Source organism: Suncus etruscus, chromosome 12 (assembly GCF_024139225.1).
Source record: "Suncus etruscus isolate mSunEtr1 chromosome 12, mSunEtr1.pri.cur, whole genome shotgun sequence".
Classification (NCBI taxonomy): Eukaryota; Metazoa; Chordata; class Mammalia; order Eulipotyphla; family Soricidae; genus Suncus; species Suncus etruscus.
In genome coordinates this window covers 9,863,876-9,880,259 of record NC_064859.1, presented here as the reverse complement: position 1 = coordinate 9,880,259, position 16,384 = coordinate 9,863,876, and the positions used below count along the sequence as shown (strand labels likewise).

The 16,384-nt window shown below is 40.7% G+C and overlaps 1 protein-coding gene and 1 pseudogene across 1 annotated transcript in view; both read left to right on the top strand.

Moving 5' to 3' along the window:
• The first annotated feature begins 9,970 nt into the window (after nucleotides 1-9,970).
• FBXO38 (F-box protein 38) overlaps nucleotides 9,971-16,384 on the top strand; it is a 60,843-nt gene continuing 54,429 nt past the window's right edge. The window contains exon 1 of the mRNA XM_049785153.1: nucleotides 9,971-10,034. The gene's annotated coding sequence lies outside the window, so the exon portion shown is untranslated. The remainder of the gene's footprint in view (nucleotides 10,035-16,384) is intronic.
• On the top strand, nucleotides 13,213-13,288 carry LOC126024927 (uncharacterized; annotated as a pseudogene).

The following is a 16,384-nucleotide window of genomic DNA, read 5'->3' as shown; positions in this document are numbered from 1 at the left end:
GAGTAACTCCTGAGCGTCACCAGGTGTGGCCCCCCCAAAACCAAACCAAAACAAAACAAAACAAAATACTTTAATCTGTCTGCCAACAAGATCCCCCAGCCTGGCCAGCCAGGGCCATCCCCCAAAGGTGATGAGCCCCACTCAAGGCTATGATGATTATATAGGGAAGGGATATAGGGAGGTTCCAGCTTTCTGATGATCCTTAAAATGATTGGCTCTTGTCTAGGGGATCCTTCCTACTGCTCCCTTATCCTTCCCTGATAGGCTACCTGCTATGGCCAGGTAGATTGGGGCGGGGTCTATGGAAATAGGCTTGTGAACCCCCAGCATGTGGCTCACACCATGTGGTCTTTACAGAATGGTGTCTCTCCCTGTTCAGAAACTAAGAAGAAGCCTACCATGTGGTTTTTACAAAATGGTGTCCCTCCTTGTTCAGAATTCAGGTACCAACACTCTTCTTCTCCTCTTCCTCTTCCTCTTCCTCTTCGTCGTCGTCGTCTTCTTCTTCTTCTTCTTCTTCTTCTATTATTATTATTATTATTATTATTATTATTATTATTATTATTACTCAACTTCTTTTCTTTCTCTGTCTCTCCTTCCCTTTTCTTATTTCCTTTTATGCCCTTTGGTTTGCAGTACTACTACTAAAGGACTATTATGCATATCACTTTATCTCCTTTCAGCACCCAGTTCTTGTCCAGAATGATTTTCCCAACCATCATTGTCATAATGGTAAGGGGAGAAATTTGAGTTCAACCTTTATAGGGAGGCAGATTACAAGGCAATGCATTAGCCTTGAATCTTTGGATCTGCCACTTTTGACTGCTTTCAACTCCAAATAATAATAATAATATAATAATAACAATAATAATAATCATGGTTATACTGATTCATCATGGTGCAATGTATTCTTGTCTCCAATAGAATCCTCCAGATTCTCCTCATGGCCACACCAGTAATCAATATTAGTAAAAGAAAAATCTAAGCTAAATGACTACTTCAAACTCTTTTTCAACATAGCAATAGAGGCATGGCCTGCAAGTATATGCAGTATGAAAGATAAAGTCTATGTGCTATTTCCTATTTGCCATTTTTATTTTTCTTATGATTCAGGAAGCTTCATGGTTTTCAAGATGCAATCTGTACCTTAGTCCTATTAGACTTCCTATTCCTGCAACCATACCTGGCTATCCAACTGCACCCCCGTTCTGCTGAAACAAGACCTTTAAGAGAACATAACTCTGTACCATCCCAGCAGGTCCCTTGGACAACATAGACCTGTGTTTAATACCAGATGTTCCAAATCAGTGAGTGAGCTTCACCCCCTGCTGGTCAAACTATGGAACTACGTAAGAATAACCACTAAAGAAACAACTCAAAGGAGAGAGAGGGAGAGGGGAGGATGGGAGAGTGAGAGAGAAGACAGGAGAGAGGAGAAAGGAGAGGAGAGGGAGAGAGAGGGAAGAGAGAGACAGAGACACAGAGAGGTGATCTGAATTCAGGCATGGCTATATTTAGACTTTCAAAAGTGCCAAAGCTCTTCTCTTTGGTTTGATTGATTCCTCATACATTCATGTTTTTATTCTGAGGCATTTTTTGCCCACCCTATATCACTCCCACCTTCTTGGTGGTCGCGGATACACTTACTGTTTCAGTAGAAATAAGTCCTAGTTTTTTCCCCAAAACCTCCCAGGTATGCGCAGCTTTATAAACTAATTGGGATTATATTCTGATTCTGGATTAGTGCCAATTTCTCTAAGAACTAGCGATTGTGGTTGACTGATTTCCTAATGGGAAAGACTTATTTCTGATTCTGTACTAATGCCAATCTAATAAGTAGCTGTTGTGGGGGAAGCAGGTCCGCTCCACACTCTCTAAAGAGTTGCGTGTGGGGGGGAGTGAGTGATGATCTTACTGATCGTTTTCTAATTCAGCTTCTGAATTTTTGTTTCTTTTTCCAATCCTATTAATATCATCAGGTGAAACAACTGAAGTTTCTTCTGGCCTAGAGCCAGTAGGGGGCAGCAGAACACCTAGTTCAGGGCTTTTGGCTTGATATAGTAACGGATACAGCCTTATTATTATTATTATGATTATTATTATTATTTTTATATATTTTAGAAACAGTTGAAAGCACTCCAGAATTTTTAGTGCTAAGTCAGAGTATCAGCCAGCATATTTTTCATCTCACAATGTTTATGAACTAACATAACAAGGAAAAGCACCAATGCAAAGATCATTGCATCAGTATGTTCTAGCTTGACTGTTGGAAGAAGAAGGTAGCAATTTGTGTAAGGAAAGGCCAGATCCTTCCATCCAAAACCAAATCCTTGTCATAACTTTGAACCAAATAGACTCGAGTTTAAAAACCCAGGCAGGTGAAATCCACTTCAGAAACCGCTGAATTAACATCTCACCAGTCATCAGGTGAGTCCTTGCCTTGGGCGCCATCATCTGAAATGAGGCCTCAAGCTCCAAAGCCAGGACACTGGAGAGATGCAGGTCTGGAAGCAAACGCTGATGCAGGAAATAATCCACACACACACACACACACACACACACACACACACACACACACACACACACACTGAAGAGGGTGAAATGGGTTCTAGAATTCTAACATGCAAGTGTTCTGCACCTAAGAAGCAGGCAGCTCAATGTGGAAAGCTGGAAACACCAGGGAGCATTTTCCAGAGACCCAGTACATTTATTGGGAAGAATCAGACCACACCTTGGGGTAGAGATCTAGTGGTCAATCTATGGTACTACATTCAAAGATGTTTCCAACCAATGTGTACAAGGTATATACTGTGTTAGGTGGCATCCAATTGATCCCACACTATATTATAGGGCTTTTTAGAGTGGGTGTGGGCACCCTCTCTCCTCCCATATAATCCATCTTTCAGGAGGTCTGACAGATGAGTATATGCCCCTAAAATTCATAGTATTGGTAACAGTGTTTTGAATTTCTGAACAACTTCATTTGTTTAATGTTGTCCTCCCTAAAAATACACCCAAACTAACAAAAAGAACTTACTAAGCGTTCTATCATTGTATTAATGACTTCATTGAAGATACAATAATTTTCACAAATATGATTGCTACTGTTCTTTCTCTTTTGTCTTTTTTAAAACTTTTTTCTCTTTCTTTTTTCTTTTTTCCCTTTTCTATTTTTTTCCAATAACTTTGCTCTCACTTATCTGGAAACAAATGTATTATGTCAACTATGTAACGCATTTTCTTTTTTTTTAATATAATTTTTATTTTGATCATAGTGGCTTACATATTGTTGAAAATAATATTTTAGGTACATATTTACACAAAATCAGGGGGGATTCCCATCACCAAATTGTCCTCCCTACACCTCCGTTTTTGTGTGACACATTTTCTTTAAATAAAGTTTAAAAAGACCTTCCCGGGCCGGAGAGATAGCACAGCGGCGTTTGCCTTGCAAGCAGCCGATCCAGGACCAAAGGTGGTTGGTTCGAATCCCGGTGTCCCATATGGTCCCCTGTGCCTGCCAGGAGCTATTTCTGAGCAGACAGCCATGAGTAACCCCTGAGCACCGCCGGGTGTGACCCAAAAAACCAAAAATAAATAAATAAATAAAAAATAAATAAAAAGACCTTCCCAGGTAAGCAGTGTTTTTTTATTTTGTTTTGTTTTGCCTACTTTGCCACCTTATGTCTAGCTTTGAAGTTTAAATTCTTTATGCATGGGGCTGGAGAGATAGCACAGCAGTAAGTAATTTGCCTTGCATGCGGAAGGACAGTGGTTTGAATCCTGGCATTCCATATGGTCCCCCGTGCCTGTCAGGGGTGATTTCTGAGTGTAGAGCCAAGAGTAACCACTGAGTGCTGCCAGGTGTGGCCTAAAAACAAACAAAAAAAATCTTTATGCAACCTTTTCTAGATTTCTGTTATGAGAATAGAATGCTTTGAAACTGAAGTTGAGAAATATTATTTCCTAAATATCAAACTTCTAAAATTCATGACTTGATGAGATGAAAAGAAAAAAATGGGGTCAGAGGGATGGCACAGCAGGTAGGGCATTTGCCTTGCACGGGACTGGCCCAAGTTCAATCCTTGGCATCCCATATGGTCTCCAAAGCCTTCTAGGAGCAATTTCTGAGAGCAGAGCTAGGAGTAACCCGAGTGTCGATGGATGTGCCCCCCCCCCAAAGAAAAAGGTGTCTGGTAACTTCTTAAATAACAACTAACCTTCATGGAGTTTTTATTGTATACCAGGTACTCTTCTAAAAATGTTACATTATCTCACAAAAACTAATCTGAGTAAAATGAGGAGAGATTGGATTTTTTGTTTGTTTGTTTTTGGGCCACACCCGATGTCATTCAGGGGTTACTCCTGGCTATGCATTCAGAAATTGCTTCTGGCTTGGGGACCATATGGGACTCTGGGGGATCAAACTGCAGTCCATCGTAGGTCAGCTGTGTGCAAGGCAAATGCCCTACTTCTGCACCACTGCTTGCTCTGGACCTGAAATTGAAATTCTTATATACTGTTGATGAGAATATTAATGGTACACTTGCTACTAAAAAGTTTTACTAGAATGATCATAAGATCCAGCAATTCCACGTGTGACGATATAGCAAAAAGAATGAAAAATTACACACTTGAGGCTGGAGAGATAGCATGGAAGTAAGGCGTTTGCCTTTCATGCAGGTCATTGGTTTGAATCCCGGCATCCCATTATGGTCCTCTGAGCCTGCCAGGAGCGATTTCTGAGCACAGAGCCAGGAGTAACCCCTGAGCGCTGCCGGGTGTGACCCCCCTCCCCCCCCCAAAAAAAAGAAAAATTACACACTTAAGTTTATTTCAGTATTATTCAAATAGATAAGAGGTGGAAGCAAAACAAATGCCCAGGGACTGATGGACAAAAAGTGATTAGATATGTACACAAATGTACATATATGTAATGGAGTCTCACCTCTAAACGGAAAGAAATTCTGACAAAATGTGGGTGAAATATGAAGACATTAGGCTGCATAAAATAATCCAAATGCAAATAAACCAGTACTTTTGATTTCATTTATATTTGGGTATCTAAAGACAGAAGAAGAAATGTATGTGATTGGGAGGGTTGGATAGTTGTTTCAATTTAAGATGAAAATTTTCTGGAAGTAAATGATAATGTAGTTACAAAGCAATGTGAATGTATTACCACTGAACTCTATACTTTAAGTGTTTATAAGGGGCTGAGAAGAGGGCTCAAGTAGTAGTATGTACAAAGTCTCAAGTTAAGCCCTGGAACCACAAGCATCTTTCCTAGCACTACCAGGTCCTTGTGGCCCCCAGCATCATCAGGTATGTCTCTATAAAATGTTAAGTAACAAACTTAAAACAATAAATGTTATGCTTATTTTACAATAATTTTAAAATCATGTTATATTTCACATGATAGAGTCAAGACTCAAGACTATTCATCCATTCCTCATTTTAGATGCTTATACTAATAAAATATGTCCAAATAAGTTCAGAATTAACAAACTAGACAGAATGCTAAAATAACAGATAGTTCCAGCTATTTCTTCATTATGAGATAATATTCTATTCTTTCATTAACTCTGTTCTGGCTTGGTGACTTCTTTCAGTAGAATGTGACAGAAGTGATTTCCACAACTATTGAATTTAGATGATGTCCTTCTCCTAGAAGTTTCCTATAGTTTATTCTGTAACTTCTCTGTGCTCCAGGTTCTCTGTGTTCAAGTTTAACTACATTGAGTTGTTATTTTGTATGGTGGTTGTTATGAAGGTTTTTTTAAAAAAATGTTAATTTTTACATGACAATCCTGGATCTCTGCTGAGTGTTTACTTTTGGTTTCTCTGGTAATAAGTAAAAGTGTTAACTGAACCAGATCTTTCCAAACAAGACTATATTTCTGACAAATAAATACAACTTCTCACTCAAAATGTCTAAAAATGGATATTTTTCTTTAAAAATTTCGTGTTAAAATTCTCAGTTGAGTTCAACTCCAAGTAGAAAGTGAATAATTCCCAGTGTACAAGGAACCACATGGCAGGATTGCAAAGTATCCACAGATATAAGTAGCTCAGAGCCCTAACTTCAAAAAAATTTATTCTTTTAAAAGTTAAAGCTTCCAAAAATCCTTTATTCAAGGAGTTTATAAGTTTCAAGAGAAAAGAAAAACTAAATTTAGACCTATTGGAATAAATATTTTAAATGTATTTTAAAAGTGGAGATTAATTAAAAATAACACGGTGATTTGGGGCATTTAGCAGAAGGCAAATTTTCCTGTACAGTTGAGTCATCTTGATGATACTTCACAAATCCAAGACCCTAACGAAAACCTGTATTATATAAGGAACAGAAAATTCTTGAAGGGGCCAAAGTGCAGTGGGTAGGACACATCAGGAAGCACTCAGGGTTTCCTCCTGGCTCTAGGCTCAGAAATCACTCCTGGCAGGCTCAGGGGACCATATGGGATGCCGAGATTTGAACCACCATCCTTCTGTATGTAAGGCAAATGCCTCACCTCCATGCTTTCTCTCTGGCCCTAAAACTAAACTTTTGATGTGCAATTATGCACAGCAGGACTCAGTACTCATAATATCTCTCAGGTGTGTATAAATACATGTAAGATATGTTTTCTCCACCCCCACTTCCTAAGTTTGAGGCAGGAGACATCTTAATTATAAATATTTTTATCCACACCATTGAATTTATTTTTGAGGCATAATAAACAAAAGAAAATATTCAATTAAAGAATTGATTCAATTCCTCTGAAATAAGCTTAATCAATGTCTTCTATTTTTTATGCCAGGTTTAGTGCCAGATAATTTCTCATACTATTTCTTATTCTTCAGTACACCACCACCACCACCAACAAAAAACTACTGCTTCACTCATTTAAATTCAAATATATAAAAAGGAATCAAGTAGCATAAGTTTATGTTTTTCTGTTTTTGTTTTTTTTTTTTTTTGGTTTTAGAGTCAAACTGGCAGCGCTCAGAAATCGCTCCTGGCAGGCTCGGGGACCCTAAGGGATGCCTGGATTGAACCACCATCCTTCTGTATGCAAGGCAAACGCCTTACCTCCATGCTATCTCTCCGGCCATAGTTTATGTTTTTTTAAATAATATTTTTATTTAAGCACCTTGATTACAGACATAATTGTAGTTGAGTATCAGTTATTATATAAAGACCACCCCCTTTTTACTTTGAGAAAGAATATGAGTTATCTTGAGTAAGAATATAAATGTCAGGATTAAGATGAATAGTACATACATATAATGAGGATCTATTTCACTCACTTTTCTTTCCAGAAGCTCAAATTAAGAAACATGGCTTGCAGAGAGATAGCATGAAGGCGTTTGCCCTTCATGCAGGAGGTCATCGGTTCAAATCCCAGTGTCCCATATGCCCCCCCCCCCCCCCCCCCCCCGTGCCTGCCAGGAGCAATTTCTGAGCCTGGAGCCAGGAATAACCCCTGAGCACTGCCGGGTGTGACCCAAAAACCACACACACACACAAAAAAAAAAAAAAAAAGAAAAGAAAAAAAGAAAAGAAACATGGCTTGGCAGTGATGTGACTGCAGAGACAAGCTGAAACAGCTCCAGTCAAACCACAATAAAGAGAGAAAATAAGTTGACTTGCAAACAACCAAGAAAAGAATAGCAAAGACTCTGGGAGGCTCCGTAAACATTTTCCACTTGCTAGTTCTTTTCATCCAAGAAAATTTTACATGGCCGTAGGTATACAGGTTTATAAAAATCATATTAATGAAGTTTTAGTAAGTAAGTCTATAAATAGAAATATATTTTAAAAGTTATGCAACTCCATATGGAGCCACAATTTACAGTTGAAAAAGCTAGTAACCAAGTCTTTTCTTGAGCATAAGCATTTCATGTTTTTGCAAATCATGTTTGTTTTTGTTTCAATCAATGCACACTAAGTTTGCCATCAGATGTTTTTATATCCATTCAATCTAGTTATCTTTTTCTTCTAGCAGTTTTTTAAGAGAAGCTAAAAAGACTTTTAATTTAGAGTAGAATTGGACAACAACTTCTCTAAAATGATCAATAAAATCAAAAAGGGAAAATACATAATTTGATTCTTGAAGCCATAAAGCATTATAATAAAAACCAAGAATGGGTATATGTGTTAGTATCAAAAGATGTTTTCTTCTTATAAAAATATGATATTATTTTGATTAAGAGTAAATCTTTGAATTTCCTGGTAATTGTGCCAAGGTTTAGAACCTTATTTTACACAAGCTTCCCCAGGAATTGATCTCTGCATGTAGTCACATGGGTACTGTCAGAAGTGATCCCTGAGCACAGAGTTGGGACCAAGCCTTGAGAACTGCCAATTGTGACCCCAAAACAAAAATCAAAGAACAAATCTTTGTTACTTTAGCTTACTTTTACTTATGTATAGGGAGGGACACGAACGTCTGGATTCCAAGATCTATCTCTGAATTCTAAAGAAGGCTTCATTCCGACGGAAATCATAACGGTTTTAGTTCATCTACTTGACATTGAACACATCCTCTGTAAACCTAGTTTCTGTTGAGACAGTTTCAAGTCCATTCATCCTGTTGATTCTTTCTCACACTTGAGTATAGATACAATTTTATTTTAAATGAGAAATTGTCCCGTCCTGCAGGACTCCATTATTTCGTGGGTTTATAGAGGGGATCCAGCCTGTAAAGAGAATGGGGGATGGGGAGAAGAGATGGAGACCAAATAAAGTGTCTTATCAAGGGGTCTCTTTATTGATCAGTACAGGCTCTTTTAAGCACAATTAAAGCAGGGGGTGGAGAGGAACCAAAATGGAACAGCCATTACAGGCAGTCTCTACAGGGTGCATCCTGTAATTAAACTTTATATGTATCTTTACACAGGAACCAATTTTCACCTTAAGATAGTAAAGCTTCAAAGATGTCTCAAGCTTCCTGGAATATATGCCTGATAGGAAACTGATATTTCTTAGGGCTCTGGGCTAGTCAATGCCTTAGGTTATGTATTCTTGCCACACAGACTGGTTTGTCCTGCTTTATTCCATATCAGAGTTTGATCTCTGGCTGTCTCTGACAAGAAATACTGTGTACATTCTTTCTCATAATAGAAGGGTAACTTAAATACCCAGTCCGCCTCACACACCTAGTCCTCCCAGTGCAAAATCAACCTAAGCAACAGGTCGGTTCCCCAACAAAATCTTCTTTGCTGGGATTGTGAAAAAGTAAAAAATATATATACACACACATATATAAAATTTATTTATTTTATTTTTATTTATTATTTTATTTATCATTATTTTATTATTTATTATTTTATTTATATTTATATAAATATATATATATAAACTTCTGTGGCAACCAATTATCTTGCAAATGACAAACGTGTGGTTCGAAATTATCCAACGACAGCTGCCTAAGTATCGATTCCATGGTTCAAAACAAAACAACAAAACCAAACAACAAAACCAAACACGGAACCACGCCCGCCTATTCCATTCCCGGGAAGCAGAAGGCAAGGAGATGAACAAGGAAGGCCGCGCGCAGGCAGGCAGGCAGCCCAGCACGCCACACTTAACATGGTCGCCGATCCGCGAGACCCAGGTGACACACCCAACATGGGGGCTGCACCGCCCCACCCCGTCCCGCCCCGGATCTCCGTATTAGGGAATCCACACTTAACATGGCCGCCGAGCTGCGAGGCCTGGGTGACACACCCAACATGGAGAGGTCCCGCCCCGCCCCGGATCTCCGTATTTGGTAAGCCAATGGAGTCCCCGCCCCTCCTTCCCACCCCTCCCTATTCAGGAAGCCACACTTAACATGGCCGCTGATCCGCGAGTCCTAGGTGACAGACCCAACATGAAGGCCACTCGCGGCGCCGATCCGCCCCGCCCCGGAAGTCCCCGTTCCGGAAGTCCCACCCGCAGGCGGCGGAAGCGGAAGTGCCGCCCCTTGCGGGGCCCCGGAAGCGTCTTTGCGTCCGTCCCTCTGTCCATCCCTCGGAGCCACCACAACAGGCCAGCGCCGGCGTAGGTGAGGCGGCGGCCGGGGCCGGTGAGCCTGGGGAGGGGACGTGGCCTCCTCCCGCTCCGGGACCCCCGCGGAGGGAGCGAGGGGCGGACGCAGCCGGACGGGGCCTCCGGGGGTGCCGGGCGGGCTTCGCGGCTCCTGTCCCCGCAGGCCCGGCGGTGGCCTCGAGCTTGTTGCCGCCTCCAGCAGGCCCCTCTGCAGGGCGTTTGGGGGAGACGCCGGCCCCTCCAGGTCCTCCGATCCTCCCCCGGACGCGCCCTCTGACCTTGCCCGGCCCGGCGCCCTCCCGCCTGGCGCCAGAGTCTGCCGAACGCCCGCCCCAGGACGTCAGGGAGGACCTTGGCGCGCATTTTTGGAGGCTGTCAAACAAGCCCCCCTGCAGAGTGGCCTCTTTGGGGGGCCCGTTTGTTGGTTCTAAAGCGGCCATGCGCTCGCCACCCTTTCTTTGGGCCCCAGGCTGTCATCCGTCTGAGGCCCCTGTGCCTGGAGCTCCTTGGAGCTCCTTCTCTTTGGGGGGTGGTATCACACGGCAGCGCTCAGGGGTTACTCCTGGCTCTACGCTCAGAAATCGCTCCTGGCAGGCTCGGGGGACCCTATGGGATGCCGGGTTTGGAACCACTGACCTTCCGCATACAAGGCAAATGCCCTACCTCCATGCTATTTCTCAGGCCCCAAGGTTCTTAATCACCTTTTGCTTTGCACCGTCTCGCGCATAGCAGGAGGATGAACCAGTGACTCTCTGGAGGCCACGATCTTCAGAGTGAGGGGAAAAGTCTAGGGTGCAAAGGGATACCCTGGGCATAAATACACACCTCTGGACTGAGACATGTCTGGGACATGGTGGGCTTTGCCTTAGCAGCTATGAGTTAGGCGGTTTTTCAAGCTCCTTTCCTCTCTCCAATGTGTTCCCATTCTAATGTTCTTTTTGATGGAAGAAAATACTCACACGTGGGAGGGGCCAAGGATGGCGTGTTTTAGCAAAGATTAGATGCTAGAGCTTAGAATGAGAGAAAAAGAAACATCTAGATTTCATTAAGATGAAATGAGTAAAATAGAATTGGACTTCAACAGATAGGGGTCCCTTGCAGGTACTTTCTGTCTCAGATTTTGAATAAGCCTACATACCTGTCTCAGTAAACGAAGGGTTGAACTGTAGGATTCCAAGATCCCTTCAGCACTGTAACTCTTGATTTTGTTTGTATGTTTTTGTGTTTTTCCATTTGAGCTGTCGGTGGTTGTAGTGTGGCATATCTTTAGGCAGAAGATTCTGTCCTGGGTAATAGTATAGAAAAATAACAGCAAAATGAGGAATTAGATGAGATTCAATGACATATAATTACTTCCTAGCAAACTGATGCTAGTAACTACTTAAAAAATAGCCCAAACAAAACTAGAGACTCGAACAGAAGACCCTTTGACCACGTAGGAAAACCGAGGGCATTATTAGGTTTAAAATGGAGAGGTGTTTTATTTAGTATAATAAATAAATCATTCTGAAGTGAAATCTTTGAGTTTGTTCGAACCTGGCTGTAGGAATCTATCTACATTCTGAGATCGTGTCATGGAAAGAACTCATCATCAAGTACTTCCTGGGTTATTGGACAAGGGCATGAATGCAGTTTCTTTAGAAAAGTATTAATTGCATATAGAATGGAAAATTAAATTAGAGTTGTGAAAATTTTATCTCTGCTGTGTGAAATATGTTAATTAGAGATAAATGTCCTTGAAAGATTAGTGTGGTCTGAGTAATTGATAGAATAAGTCAGGCAAAGTTTTATGGAATTAGCAAGATAGAACAGGTTAAAAAAGTTTTGTTTTTTATTTTGTTTTGTTTTTATTTGGGGGGCCATACCCATTGACACTCAGGGGTTACTCCTGGCTATGTACTCAGAAATCGCTCCGGGCCCCAAGAAAATTTTTTAGAAATTATAGATGGTCTGAATTGAGAAATATTATAACCTCTAAAGAAATAGACAATTTAAATACAGATAACTTGATTTTGCAAGCAAGGAAATGTTGCCATTATCATTTTAAGAAATGGAGGTAACCAAGGATTAAGGATTAGAAAATAGAGATTTGGTCCTGAGGAGATAATACACAGTGGGGCGAGATGTTTTCTTTGCATGCTGCTGATCCAGGTTCAATCTCCTGGCATCCTATATGGTTCCCTCTAGCCCAGCTAAATGTAATTCCTTTTCACAGATCCAGGAGTAATCAATTACTGAGTACCACTGGATGTGTCCCCCAAACCATAAATAAATAAGAATTAGAAAATAAATTTGGAAACAACCAGAATGAATTGAATTAGTAAATGATAGTATAGTTTTGTTTAAAAAGGGAAATTTGTTGTGGCTGATTGGAAGAAGAAATGGGTCCCTATGAGAAATAGTGTTATTTTCTTTATGGGACCCTAGATTAATAAAGGGTCACAGAAACTCAGGCTTTGACTCAAATGCACTTGGCTATATGACCAAAGGGGGGAAAATGCTTCCTTTACTGATACCCACAAATGTGGCTCTAGTTTTCTATGTGCCTGGAGATACACCATTTAGCAAAAAGAAAAAAAAAATGCTACCGTATTTTCCAGCATATAAGACGACCCCCTAATTTTATGGTTAAAACATAGGTTTAGGCCTATATTCACTGCATAAGACAGAATGTGTTCCTGTGCTGCAACTGAATGTACCACAGTGAGCCAATCCCAACAATCAGAGGTTCAAAGGTTCTACTCTTATAGACTTCCTCTCTTTCTCTGACCAATCTGAGCAAGCTTTTTACATTGTAGATTAGGGTCCAGAACATTGTCTAATTTGCATGCATCAAAAGCCTGCTTGGATTGGCTGAGTTAGAGAGGTGGTCCGAGCAGCCTTGCAGTGACTGGTGCAGGATCGAGTTGGTTTGGTGGCAATATCCAGGACTTTCGTTTAGCGGCATATTGAAACATTTTTCAGGATATACTTGGCATATAAGACGACCCCCGATTTCCGGTTGACTTTTTTTCATTTCAACAATCGTCTTATATGCTGGAAAATACAGTAATAATGCTTACTTTGTGAGGCTTAGAATAGCCATAGCAGGGCTGTAGGATACCGAAGCTGAGATTAGGCAATTTAAAGGACCCTAATTTAAGATACACCAAAAAGTGAGAGAGGGAGTAGCATTTTTATCAGAGTACCTGGAGCCCTGTTGAAAATCACCTGCAGCTTTCTCTGTGGCCCTGGTGAGATTCAGAGCCCAGAACTTTCATCTCAACACCAAATCTCCATCTGGGCAGTTTAACTGAGCAGCCGCAGCCCCTCTCAACTATTTTAACCCTTTCTTCTACCCCCAGGACACACTGAGTGCCAGAGCCAGAGTCTCTACCGCTGGCACCTCAGAGGAAGCATGGGGCGGGGGCTGGCTTCCCCCCATTATTAAGTTGTTGATACTGTGAGTCCTACAAAAATGAGTACCTAAAAGCCTATCTCTAAATACTAAAGTGTAGCTTTGGAATGCAGGGAGGCAGCTTGAGTATAGATTGGGAGTCTTAAGTTCTGTCTGGTCCCTAACACTTAGTTTGGTCCCTTGGGCAAGATTTACAGCAGACAGTATGAAAATTGAAGGATTCAGTCTTGTATACTGGCCTCTGGGTGAGCTTTAGTATCTCTTTAAAGTTTTTAAAATTGTGTAGGTAATTTAGCATACATGAATGTGTACATATTTTGCTTTTCTCCTAGGGAGCAATTGCACAAACTTCATTGTATTCTCTCAAATATATACGTGGCCCTTACAATTAAGTGCTGTGTGGCTGTCCTCAGAATCTTCCAGTTTTTAGTGTTCACAGAATCTATCATTCTATTTGAGTGACATTTGAGCCCCAGAACTTTCTAACTCTAGAAATAATAGCACCAGGGGCTGGAGCAATAGCACAGTGCTAGGGCATTTGCCTTGCACACAGCTGACCAGGACAGACCCGGGTTCGATTCTCAGCATTCCATATGGTCTCCCGTGCCTGCCAAGAGCAGTTTCTGAGCATAGAGCCAGGAGTGACCCCTGAGGCCGCTGGGTGTGTCCCAAATACAAAGAAAAGAAAAAAGTAAGAAAAGAAATAATAGCACCAGAAATAACATCATAGTTTGTACATAAGTTTAGCTTTCTTATTACTTACACTCACTTGTTCCTCACCATCCATGACTCCTCTGGTAGACATAATAAATGCCTGTGTTTCTAGTATCTAGAAAGCCTTTCCTCTATTTTATCCTTATTTTGTCTTTTGTTGGGTTTTGATCCTTTCCTGACTTTTTGAGCTTCTCAGGTTATAAATGGGTTTCAAATGGGGTAGAAAGAAATCAAGATACGAGAGGTCATTGCAGTGTCTATTCTCTCATTTTTATATCTCACCTCACTGAAAGAATAGTGAAGAAAAAGTGTACACTGCTAGAAGAGATATGTCATCACTTGAGACTTTTGCATGCATGGTATTTTCCTGTCAGATGGGCTTTAGACCTCTCTGACTCTGCCTTAATGGAATGCTCTTTCATGTCAGCTGAGTTGAAGCAATTCTGTCCTTTGTAGAGATTGGACTTTGGTAAGAGAAAATAAATGAGTCCATTAGTGGGGAAGCTTTTTACCTACTGGACATTTTCAGGGGCTCTTGGCTTGGCGCTGTCTGGTAGATTTCACCTGGCTCAAGTACCTGCTCCTTGAGCCACACTCCCCAGAGTAGGACAGATGTCATATCCTTAACTTAATGTTCCTCTTCACATGAACCTTTCCACTAAAGGCTTAGAGTGATGAGTTACTGTTACACATGGTAGGTTTCAGTACCATCAGCAACAGAATTTCAGTTCTAATCATAATGTAGGAAATATATATAGATTGCAATTTTCATCTAAACTTTGCTTAGGCCCTTTGGTAGAGTTGGTGTACATATAAATAAAGTATTTTGTGAGCTAGATGGAGACCTAATTTTATAACAGTGTTGGCCGTTAATGTATGGACTATGCAAGTATAGGTTGTGCATGAATACTCCTAAATCTAATTTTCACAAAAGTATATTACAAAATAATTATGCATGATAGAAGTTAGAAGCAAAAGATAATGGTATATATAGTGAAAAGGCTTAAACCAGATTTTTATCTAAGTGACAAACAAAAAGTAAGGATCATGGTATTTTTCCCTCTCTGGGTTTTGGGCCACACCAGGCAGCACTCAGGGGTTACTCCTGGCTCTGAACTCAGAAATTACTCTAGGTAGGCTCAGGGGACCATATGGGATGCTGAGGATTGAACCTGGGTCGATGTTTGCAAGACAAATGCCCTACCTGCTGTCCTAGCTCTTGGGCCCTGGAACAATGTATTCTTGATGGATTCAAATTGTGAAGATATTTGTCTGTTCATTTGTTTGTTTTTTTGGGCCACACCTGGCAGTGCTCAGGGGTTATTCCTGGCTCTGCAATCAGAAATCGCTCCTGGCACTGGAACCCTATGCAATGCCTGAGATCGAACACACACCGTCCTGGGTCAGCCGCATGCAAGGCAAACACCCTACCACTCTGGCCCCAAATTGTGAAGATTCTTAAAAGTGATGCCTGTTCTGAAGATTAGGTCAGAACACTGGAGGGATTGATCTATACTGTTTAATAGCCTGGTATAGGAATTCATATGCTATGTTGTAGTTCTTTTTTGTGTATATTGGAGTAAAAACCAATTGCATTTTTTCACCAATTGCATTTTTTCCAGTGTTATATTTATTGATGAGATCTTTGAGGGTTATACATGTTGAGATTATTGAGTGCTGTGGTAGCAAACAGAATTTATAGGAGCATGAAATTGGTGCTTAATAGCCTTGAAACAGTTGTGTGAATGTTGAATTAAGGAAGAATTGATGGAAATTCATGTATGAGATATTTTAGAATTTATTATGATCAAGGACTTATCATCATGGAGAGCCAAGAGACTGAAATTGTTTTCCTGTGACATGTCTGTAAAATACTATACAGGTTGCTAGAGTAGAAAAAGGTAATGTTATTAAATGTTCTTGGACAGTTCAAAAGAGGGTTAAACAGATTTCACAGATGATTGATTATTAATGATAGATTTTGAAGGTAGATAAATTTTCTAGGCAAAAAGGAAGAGAGAGATATCTTGCATATAACAGACCCAGGTTTGATCACTCCTCAAGCCCACTGGGAGTGATCCCTGAGCACAGAGCCAGGGTTAAGCCCTAAGTACTGTGGTGTGTGGCCCCCCAAAAAGCAACAAAAAATCAAAAGAGACAAAACATTCTAGTCAAAGTTATATTAGGAATGAATGGTCAGTATTCGTTGACCTGAGTTGTTAATCTTGAAATGGAAAAATTGGTGCTTGGAGAAA